The sequence below is a fragment of the Lissotriton vulgaris genome, chromosome 4_1, assembly GCF_964263255.1.
Source record: "Lissotriton vulgaris chromosome 4_1, aLisVul1.2, whole genome shotgun sequence".
In the NCBI taxonomy this organism is placed as follows: Eukaryota; Metazoa; Chordata; class Amphibia; order Caudata; family Salamandridae; genus Lissotriton; species Lissotriton vulgaris.
The window spans coordinates 1,801,745,243-1,801,756,951 of NC_141691.1; the positions used below are offsets into that span (position 1 = coordinate 1,801,745,243).

Genomic DNA, 11,709 nt, shown 5'->3' on the forward strand with positions numbered 1-11,709 from the left:
AAGAACCAGGCTAGCAAAACTAATGAATGACCGCCTCAAGAAGGAGGAGAGTAAGATCGTTGATAGAAAGGCCTATAAATTTCAAAGGGACCGCAACGATTATGAATTGGGACAAATATTCACCTTTTCTCGAAAATATGATGCTCTCCGCAAAGGTTTAGCAAAGCCCCCACCCAAGGCTAAGAATGCGCGTCAGCAACAAGGAAAAGAGGCGCAGAGTGACTCATCCAACTTCTCTCTTAGCTCCGACCAAGAATCGGGGTCGGATTCTGAACGCCGCAAACAAGCGGAGGGTGCCCCAAAACCATCCCCTGGCCAGGAAATCATTTTTTTATGCCAGGAAAGACTCAAGACACTGAGGTCTCATACGCGAAACGAGCAAAGAAGCGAAGAGCAAACTACCGGAGACGCCAGAGAAGGGGGGCGGCGAAGAGGAGGATTTCAAAAGAGGAAAAGAGGCGGAAGGGGACGGGGATCTGTCACCCAACAGGAATAACAAACGCCACTGGTCGAACAACCATCAATTTGACATCTTTGATACTATCATCAAAAGAAGAAGAAATCCTTAAATTGGGGCTCACATATGCAACACCTTGTAATTTTGACTATCCGAAAACCAGATGCGATATCTATAAAGCAGTGAGGAAGCTGAAGCTTAGGAAATTCTATGCACAGAAGATAAACTCTGGAGAATTCCAATCGATCAACAGCAGCAATAATATCAATGCATCGCAGGGTACAAGAGTCATAACGGAATTATGGGAGACTGATGGGCAGGGGTATGACAACATAGAGGATGGAAGAACTAATACAAATGAAATAGATCAATGGGGGAACAGAACCTCACTTACAACTAACTTCAGGCCCCCATCCACATTTTATCCCATTCTTCCGCGTGACAACCTTGATATCTTCCACGAAAATGTAGTTTCTGACTTGAAAGAATTCCAGAAAAACATGGGTAAAGCCAAAAAATATTCCGACAGCCGATCACAACAATACACAGCACTCACCAGCAAATTGAGAAAAGAAAAAGATCTTGTGGTGAGAACTAGTGATAAGGGCGGCAATGTGGTCCTGATGACCAAGATGGACTATGATAAGGAAGCCTACATTCAGCTGAATGATCGGACTTGTTACGAGCGCACCCATGCTCGTGTCTTAATAAACATCAAGGAGGAGTACCATCGAAAGCTATCCAAATGGAAAGCCGCCAGATTAATTTCAGAAGCCGAATTCAAATACCTTAAAATTGAGAAACCTATAACACCTATCTTGTACTTCATACCAAAAGTGCACAAGGATCCTCTGCACCCTCCGGGTCGACCCATCATATCGGCCAGAGGTAGTCTCCTTGAGCATACATCAGTATACATAGACTATTATCTTCAAGGATATGTAAAACAACTTGGCTCATATGTACAAGATACGGGAGATTTTTTGATGAAAATGAAGGATATTGAATTGTTTACTGGTGATTGGCTAATAGCATTAGATGTTACATCACTTTACACAAGCATAACGCACAAGGATGGCTTGAATGCAGTTCGTCATTACCTATCAAGAAGAGGTCCTGAATTTGATGAACATAATGTTATGCTCCTTGAGATGTTGGAGTTTTGTTTGGTTAATAACATCTTTCTCTTTAACCAGCAAGTATACCGCCAATTACAGGGAGTAGCCATGGGGGCCAGCTTCTCCCCAAGCTTGGCATGTCTCCACATGGGAGCTTGGGAGGAACTGGTCCTCGGCCTAGAATACCAGCACTATATACGTAACAATTTGGTGGCATGGTTTCGCTTCATCGACGACCTGCTGGTCGTGTGGAGAGGAAGCCATGAAGGGGCACTCAAGTTCATCAATGAAATTAACAATAATGAACTTAACCTAAGGTTCACCGCGACCCTAAGTCAGGAAAAAGTTACATTCCTTGATACAGAACTGTATGTCAATGACAAACATTTGGAATCCAGATTATTTCGTAAGGCTACAGCTGGTAACAGCATTTTACATGCTGCCAGTTCGCACCCAGCACATCTGATTTCCAGCATTCCCTATGGGGAAATGCTACGATTAAGACGAATCTGTAGCAATCCCGGAGATCTAGAACAGGCCCAGAAAGAAAGCGAATCCCGCTTTCTTGAACAATTTGAGGTAAGAAAATAAACACAGAATCCACAGTAAAAGGACCAACAGTCATGGCAAGGGGTCGGGAAATGGGGGTTACAACTGGTACACCTGAAAAATCTACCAACACATTATTATGGCCAGACAGAACCGCCCCAGGGACCAAATGTCGAGAAGCAGAGCCCCTCGTTGCACCTGTGTCCACCAAACAATCCCTAGTCGAGCTTTGCAAATCCACAGTGAAAATAAGGACCACGCTGAACTACAGGTATGGGAACTGGTCCCGCACTCTGTCCCTGGCTATCCTAGCTGTAAGACATTCCTGCCACCTCATCCGTATCATAATCAACATGATAATACTGTCCATCCTGAGGGTCATCAAAATAATTGTTATCAGAATGACCCTCGTCCATGAGAACCTCGCCCCCCTAGGAACCACAACCTTCTGGAAAAGCACTGGACACTTGCTACACCAATGGCCTTCCTTCTTACAATATGCACACTGATTCAACCCCAAGGGTGTTGTGGTCGGCTGTCTGCTAGAGCACAGAAGCTGTCTAGAAGGACCACAGTGTCCTCTACCATTCACCCTAAACGCTTGTTGTAATAGCACCTTCGTCTTCAACTCCTTATGCTGTTTACTTGTCTTCTCTTTCTCCTCTTGGTCCCGATGTTCATAATATTGAGTCATATTCAAAATACCAGAAGGGGAAGAGGTGGACCAAGTACTCTCAGATGCCTGGAAATGAGTCGCAATTCCAAGGAGCAAGTTAGAAATAAATCTGTCGACAAATAACTGAACTCCTCCCTCAATAGACATATCCTTCCCACTATATTCCAAGAACATATCTTCAAACCCAGTACAAAAATCAGTCACACTTTCATCCTTCTTCTGTCGACAAGCCATCAACTTATCCAAACGCACCTTCTTCAGAGAATATGAAAATGCATAGATGTAATATTACGACCAGGCAAAGCAAGTGTCCCAGCTCAGGGCTTATCACCTTTCTTCCTTTTCTGATTCCATCACTTAATCTGCTCCCATGTGCAACCCAACTCCGCAACATGATCCTGAGAATGAACCTGTCTCCAAATATCAACCGGAACGTGAAGACCAAAAAACATTACAGTAGGAGAGGGAGCATCGGTCAATCCTTTATATTAGGCAGTGGGATTTTTCCTCAGATCAGGCAAATGAGTGTTAAGGGATAGAGGCTCACTTCTCTTCCACGGAATATAAACCAATTGTTCCTGAAAATGGGCCACAACACCAGGTCTGGTGAAAGTACCGAGCTGATCCGTTAACTCTGGTATTTCTGGGTGATATATAGGATGAACCTCCAGCATTGGAAACTGAGATACCGACTTAGAACTATTCTCATACAACCTTCCCCTGTAAGCAATTAAAGTCAAAAGATTTCCAAAATCCTGACCTGGCTCCTAATCACTAACATACACATGATCTCTAACATCAAATAACATTTTAGGCGTCTCTGCTCCAAAGTGTTGCTGCCAAAGACTAATCAATATAGCAGACTTATGCTTAAGGGCATGTTGTTGTATGAAAGGCTCAACTTCTTGCATTTCTTCTCAAACATCCTCCACACTTTAGATTGCATTACGAGCCCACTGCGCAGCCTGATTAGCTATCACTTGTTTTTCTTCATCTCCCACCCCAGACTGCACTGAAGGGCCCATGCACTCCTTAAATTTTGGCCAATATCTATCCTAGAATCCACATGCTGGCGTCTCAAAACTCGGAGGTCTGAGGATGAAAAACCATGGAAGGAGAAGCAACAGAAGAAACAGGTACAATCGTCGCTGGTGCTTGTACCGGAGGAGAGAGAACAGAGGATACAGGAGTTGCGACAGTAGGTGTGCTAATAGCCACATTTGCCAAAGATGATAAAGAAGGAGTAGGGGTGCCGTGGCCAAAGCTGTTGAAACAACAACCGTAGCTGCGGGAACCGTCAGAGCGGATACAAGAGGCTCCTGCGACTGTAAAGGAACAGCGGGGTATATCCTCTGTGAGGCATAGGGAGGCGGGGGCTGAGTGTCTAACAATTCCTCCACAGAAGTATCTGTGTCCTCTTGAGCCAAATAAGATTTATCAATATGCAACTGAAACCTCCTATCTTCACATTCAACTCCTGCCTCTTGCTTTTCCCTATCATATGCTACAGCTTTCTGGGTCATTGTTTGCATCTTTCCCTTCCATGCATCCTTTTCCATCTTCAATCATCTCTGTCTAGCTGCTTTCTGCCATGTTCTGAGGGAATCAAACAAAAACTGTGTACTTTGTCTTTTAAATAACTGTTTCTGTAAAAACCAAACTTTTGTTCATCAAACATGCCCATCAATGGCCTCTGTAACTGGGCATTGTCCCTCGTATATCTGTGCCATAGTGTACTAAATATAATAGAGCCAAGACCATGCGTTACATACATATCAAAATAGGGGTGCCTTCTGGACGAGCTGGGTGGGCTTCTTCCAATAAAGCATCAAAAGTGCAACAACGACAACAGAAAAACAAAAACTTACTAAGACCAGGCATTTTCAAACAGAAAAAAATTTGTTATTTTTGTATCTATTTTTAGCCTGGCAAAAGCAATTGCAAGTGGTTTTATAAAAAACGATCCTCAGACCGTACCAAACTCAAACCACAATGGTACCATATCCACAAAGAACCAAAACAAACTCACCTGATAATAGAAGCATGCCTTGACTGATCACACTGCAACGTTCAATACATCAGTTTAACCGACTGAAGTAAATCTGTAAACTTTCAGGAAGATTCGTCAACTGGTGTCAAAGTTACTGGCAAAACAAGAAATACTCTTGCTATGGAAACTGGGTCTTAAGTATACAGCAGTTATAGTTAGGACAAGGTTGCCATAGTAAATTAATGTTTTGATTTTCTTATAACTTTTGCACCATTTGACGAATCATCATGAACATTTCATCCACTGCAGCTTCTTCCTATACAGGTTCCAGGTGAACCGTGAAGTGATGCCGGAGCAAAATAGGGGGGCCAAAAACGCATTTTACCTATGCAGGTGTCAGTAGGAAAATTAAACAGTGATACAGCAAAAACAGATAAACACAATTATTCCAAATTTTGCAGAAGGCTAGATTTTGGTCCTGAAAGCATGCTTTTTGTGTTTTGGTGTAAATAACTTTAGTAGTGTTTAAGAAATGAAGGTATACAATGTATGCTTATAAAGGCAGGCGAATGCTCTGTACATCCAACAGATCAAAGATAAAATCAGATTGGCTGCGACCACATCAACAAAGATAGCGTGGCAGCCAATTTAGGACTTGTGCCCCCTGTCCTGGTAAAAAAGGAAAACATAGTGAAAGCGGTCGGTATACTCTGACCCACTCGTTTCGTGGGGGTCTTACTTGTAAAAAATGTAATTTGTGCTTGTAGCAATAACACGGATCCGCAGAGAATTTGTCGATCAGCAGCACCTTCTTAGAAAATTAGGTAGGCTCCCATCCTTGGCCTGTGCATCCCGTTTTTTAGGGAAGGGTAGCATGCCCTCCCCCTCCCTGAGTCTCAACCAGATCCCGAGGACCCCCATCACCTGGGGCCAAGTCATTTAGGAAGGGGGTGGCCCCCTTGTCCAAGCCTCTATAAGGACCCCATCCACTTGGGCCAAATCATTTATTGGGGAAGAGGAGCGTACGCCCCCCTACCTAAAACTCCGAGAGGCCCTGCGGACCCTATCCTCTGGGGCCAGTTTTTTTTATGGGGCGGGTGACATTTGGCCCCCCTCCCTGACCAGAGTGATGCCATCAATGATGTCATTTGAAATCTCAAAAGAGAAGTCATCAATGATGCTAATGAACATGTCATGAGTGTGTAATATGTCAGGGCATACGCAGTGCATTGCTGGGGTGAAATTTATAATTAACCAGTTAAGTATAACGGGTGAATTCCAGTCCTGTTTTATGTTTACAATTTTATTTTTTAACTAACATTTTTAAATAACTCTAACATCACTTTAACATTTGATTTTTTTTTGTGAATTTCTAGAGTTTTTTAAAATGAAGTAATATTTGATTTGCAGACTGATTTTAAACTGTGATTATTTAAAACCACTTTTTAAAAATCACCATTATTTCCAATGCACCTCAGAATCACATTTAAAAGCAATTATTAAACATATATGCATTTCACCATTAATCAACAAAGTTGTCAATAAAGCATTTAAAATTGAAACAAAAATAAACATATGTGTGTCTTTCTTTCATACAGCTTGAGCTTCTTAATTCATACGTGAGACCAATCTCAAGGGGTCACCGCACTCCTTGAAAACAATAAACACATGTTAAAAATCACCACTAATTCCAATGCATCCCATAATCACGTTTAAACATAATCAATAAAAATATGTGCATTGCACTAATAATCAACATAGTAGTCAGTAAAGAATTTCAAGTTAAAACAACCCTAAACGTGTCAGTCTTTCTTTTACACAACATAGCCCACATCATGAAGCCATAGAGCCAATCACAAAGAATACCCGCACACCAGAGCTATAGAGCTGAAGTTGTAGCTACATAGTGATTTGAATACTGAACATGCCTCTTCTGTGTTCATGAATTCTGTTCTCCAGGAGACTAAAGATTAGTATTTGGAAATACCCATGGGGGCTTCTACAACGTCTGCAGAAGCCTCCCCCACCATTACTTTGTTGGTGGTGCCCCTGCCCCTTATTGGGGCACCGCCGGGGCCACATAATGTCTAAATATGCCCTTGGAGGGTATATGGAGCTCTCCCCGGTACAAAGCAGTGAAAAGAACAGAAGAACAAGCTCACTGTTCTCTGTCATGTCTATTTAGTGATCATCAATCATCAATAAAACGTGAAATCTCTTTAGGCAGCATTGTACTTCATACAGAAGAAGTGTCGAAAAATCTGTGCATCATAGACTTAGATATGCAGTTATACCTAATTCTATGAAATATGCTCTATTTTCTCGTGGAAGTCTATGCGGATTGTAGATTTCCATGCATGCTCTCGGTTCTCCAACTATTCTATCCCAGATTCTCCATCACTGCGGCAGCAATTTGCATATGTACGTTCATTTATACATATATATATATATATTTCAACAAGATTCCCCACCTCGAGGGAAACAATGGAGTCGCAATTTTCAAACAAAGTCCAGCACCACGCTACAGTTGAATTTCTTCAAGTGATTTATTCATCCATGGGGTCAAAACAAAAAAACCAACGAGTTTCGACTGCGTCCGCTGTCTTGATCACGGTCAGTTTGTGTGTGTGTACTCACATATTTTGAACCATTTCCTGAAACCTGAGACACGCCCCTTAGTGGGTGTGTTTTAGTGATGGTCATTTCTTTTACATAGGTTGCATTCTGGGATTTGTAGTTAATTTCAAGCATTTCAAATTTAAAGGTTTATCAAACATTTCAGACTTTTCAAAATTACTGATTCAAACCGATTTTTTCTATATACATACAATTCCCATAATCCCGTACTATGTGGTTTGATAGGAATGGTTGAATTTATGTGAAGAAATTCAACTGTAGCGTGGTGCTGGACTTTGTTTGAAAATTGCGACTCCATTGTTTCCCTCGAGGTGGGGAATCTTGTTGAAATAAATAACAGTTGGGCTCAACTGTGGGAGCGACGCGACCACATTCAGTAGCGCCTACACGGGAAAGGAGAGAGACATATGGTAGATATATATATATATTTAATCCTCAGCGACATTCCCTTCACTTCTGTAAATAATAGTGTTTTCTGGCCTATTCCGTGGACGCCTTTTGACATACAATTACAGTATCCATTCAGTGGTCGGAAGGATCATGTGAAATGTGTAGGAATACCTACCTACAAATGAGACTTTTTGGTAGTTAACGTGCGTTTCGAGTGTTCTCTATTAATTCCAATTTTCTGTCCTTATGCGGAAAATGTGCCATAGCACCTGAATTCCTGCCGTTTTAAGGTCCATACACAGGCATACATTTCCACATGCCATTTTTCTCTGTGGGAAGATCTTGGAACCATGTTTACATATTACAATTTTAGTTTCATGTTTACCTGGGGTGCACAAAATGTTTATGAATCGGACTCGTTGTGGTTATTATACACATGTGACTGAATTAAATACTGTCATGTTTCTAAGATACACCCAGCAAAGCCTGGATGGCTGAAACATATGTCAAATATTAATTACATCTACTTATGCAAACTTTCCAAACAGAAATTAAATTATCCTTCTTTTTTTCTTCCTAGGTTACACTTCCAAATGGCAATCTGAAAATCTGGACTTTTTTCAAATGAAAGGATTGGATTTTAGTTAATATATGATGAACGTTTGAAGAGCAACCTGTATGCATCAATTGTATGAAAACTAATTTCAGGTCATTATTGTCTTGTGCTACTGCTAGGTGTAGGGATATTTCCCCTCTGTTGGACAAAATATTGTTACTTTCCGAATGATGTCCTGGATGCAAAGGAAAATCGGTTTTGCTTTTACTGTTTTCTTTAATTTTTCGTAGTTAATATCCATGCATACATTATCAGTTAATCAGTGTGAACGTTTCAGAAAATATGAGTTGCTTTACTTCATATATCTGCCTGTTTCTATGAGTTTCCTTGGTGCCCTCCAGCTGCACTGAAATGTGTATAATGCCATCAGAGGAAAAGGTGCCACATAAAGTTGCGTTTTCCTACAACACAAGTTCTGTCCCAAGTTTTCTTGAGATTTCTTTCCCCAGTGTGAGTCCATTAAAGCACCTTAAGCCAGTTAGTGATTTAGTGTGGAACTGGGACAACTATTTCAACCCGGATGTGCCTTTAACACCACCTAGTGCATTCTGGCTGGCTTACTTAAAGCTGAATGAAGAACTTTTAGTGCTTCTTTTAAAATCTGAACAATACTTTAGTTTGCCCCAGTTTTGTCTCACTTTTCATCGCCAACAGAGAATCCTCTAATCTAGGTCCTACCATTTCTTGCGCACATCTGAGGATTTTTCATTAACTTCGGCTCAACTCTTGCCCACTCACTTTGGATGGCAACGGATAAGCATCTTCTCGGCTAAAACCACGGCCATTGAGGCACAGACCAAGCAGACATATTGTATTGTATTGTAATCACATCTATATAGTGCTTACTTCCCCTGACGAGACATTGAAGCACTTTTTCAGCAAGTAGCACGGTACTCCGAAACCCATTAAGGATTATTGTTGAGTTAGTATAGTGAAATATGAAAGTAATTTGAGTGGTGGCTAGGTCAGTCAGTTATTTGGATTCAGAAGGATAGCAGAGGGATAGAAGAGGTAAAAAGGTTTGCATTTATATAGCGCTTGATACCCCTGATGGCGCGTTAAAGCGCTTTTTTTGGCAAGTGGCACGCTACTCCGGAACCCATAAAGGAATAGTGGTGAATTAGTACAGTGAAATATGAAAGTATTTTGAGTGGTGGATATTAGTCAGTTATTTGGATTGGGAAGGGTAGCAGAGGGATAGAAGAGGGACAAAAATTTGCATATATATATATAGATATATATAGTGCTTGTTATATGTACATTTAGAATGAATTTCATTTTCATTGGTATAAACAATCTTTACACTTCATATGTAATTGTAATTAAATCATGAAGTGTAAATAAGCCTTTATATGGAGAACTATGGATAGTGATTGATTTTGCCTAATATTATGACACTTATAACACTAGTTACATTGTTAGTTTAGTACTTAAGCCACAGTTTTGCAGTTTCTGAATACTGTAAATTACAAGTGAATCTTTTTTCAATTTAGTGGTATTTACTCTGTCAACCTTGAACGGATGAGAAGACTACATGGTCCCTGCTAATATATTATGACTGTATTTAAAACTCTGATAAGAATTACATTTTCTAAAAACATCAACCAAACGTACATCTGAGGCACATACTGTTGTTTTATTTCTTTAACTATAACAAACTATAATTCCCCGGGCATTTGGGGTCAAACTTTTAACTGATACAAATATGTATGATCACTATTTTAAATTTGCACATTATTTTTATATCTTTATGTAATGTTTTGTTTACCGTACGTGATTAAATCTACCAAACTAATAAAATACTGTTTATGATAACATAATTTATGATATAGCTTTGAGATGAACCAATAAACTAATGATTCCTATCATCAATCGTGTCCTGTAATATTAAATCTAACAATTGCCCAAATAGGTGTGAAAGTGAACATCTTCTAAGACCACTCTCGTAATTACAGGACAACGTGGGCTTGATCAATACATCAGGCAACTCTGATGTTCTTTTGCACCGTAATGCGGTAGGATTTCTCGTACAACTATTTCACAGAATATGTTTTAGAAAACAAAACGCTAGTGATGACTGTGCTGCAACTCTAATATTCATTAGTTAGTTGTCTATATGATTTCAGAGACTGGGTTAGCCTTGTAGATGCTTCCAAAGTATTGTATTGTATTGTGTTGTATATGGTATTTATAGAGCGCAACAAACACCCTACGGGTACCCTGGCGCCAGAAGAAACATGAGATGCAGACCAGCAGGAACAAGAGAAGTGGCTAAAGAAGGAATACAGCCAACGAGAGCGATGTTACGGCCCAACGGAGTTAATTTCTCTGGAACAGCCATGTTTTAATTTTTTTCCTAAACAGGGACAGAGTACGGCATTGTCGAATTTCCAGCGAAAGCTCATTCCAAAGTTTTGCAGCCGCGAAACTAAAGGATCTTCTACCCAGTCTGGCCTTGTGAAACCTAGGTACACTTGCCAGGTAGGCAGAAGAGGAGCGAAGTCTCCGGGTGGGTGTGTACCAGACCATTTTCTTCTGCAGTGGCCTAGGGCCAAATCCATGCAGTGCCCTGAATGCGATACACAATGATTTGAAGAGTATTCTTTAGTGCACCGGAAGCCAATGTAGATCTGCTAAGCACAATGAGTCAGAAGAGCCCCTTGGTCTGGATAGGGCCAATTTTGCTGCTGTATTCTGAACACACTGCAGTCTCTGGATTAAATATTTAGGAGATTCTAATAGTAAGGCGTTACAGTAGTCAAGTCTACTCAAAATAACGCCTTGAATGATCAAGGCTCTAGCCATCGCTGGGAGCAGTGGAAGAATCTTCCTTAGGGCCTTCATGTGGCCAAAACAGCACCCCACTGTCTTGTTCACTTGAGTCTCCAATGACAAGTTGGTGTTAAACATGACACCCAAGTTGCTCACCGTCGTAGATGGCGTCAGGGGGGTGGAAGTATCCAGAGGCCAGAAGTTACAAGGAAGAAGCCGGGCAGCCTTCCCAACTGCGCAGTGTAAAATTTCGGTCTTGCCCGAATTGAATTGTAAGGAATTGTCACGTAACCACTGCGCAGTATTCTGCATACATGCATGAAAATCTTCTAGAGCGCTAGAGTGGATTCCATCCAAAGAAAGGATGATCTGAGTATCATCAGCACAGTTTACTACCTTCACATTGTGGGAACGGATGGTTTTAATCAAAGGGCTCAGACAAATGTTAAATAGGATTGGGCTAATAGCCGATCCTTGCGGAACCCCGTGACAGATATTTGTGAA

General features: G+C 41.0%; 1 protein-coding gene across 1 annotated transcript in view; it reads left to right on the forward strand.

Annotated features, from left to right (window-relative positions):
• LOC147724578 (fibrocystin-L-like) overlaps positions 1–10,305 on the forward strand; it is a 1,433,379-nt gene extending 1,423,074 nt beyond the window's left edge. The window contains exon 82 of the mRNA XM_086966122.1: positions 8,398–10,305. The gene's annotated coding sequence lies outside the window, so the exon portion shown is untranslated. The remainder of the gene's footprint in view (positions 1–8,397) is intronic.
• Positions 10,306–11,709: the final 1,404 nt, after the last annotated feature.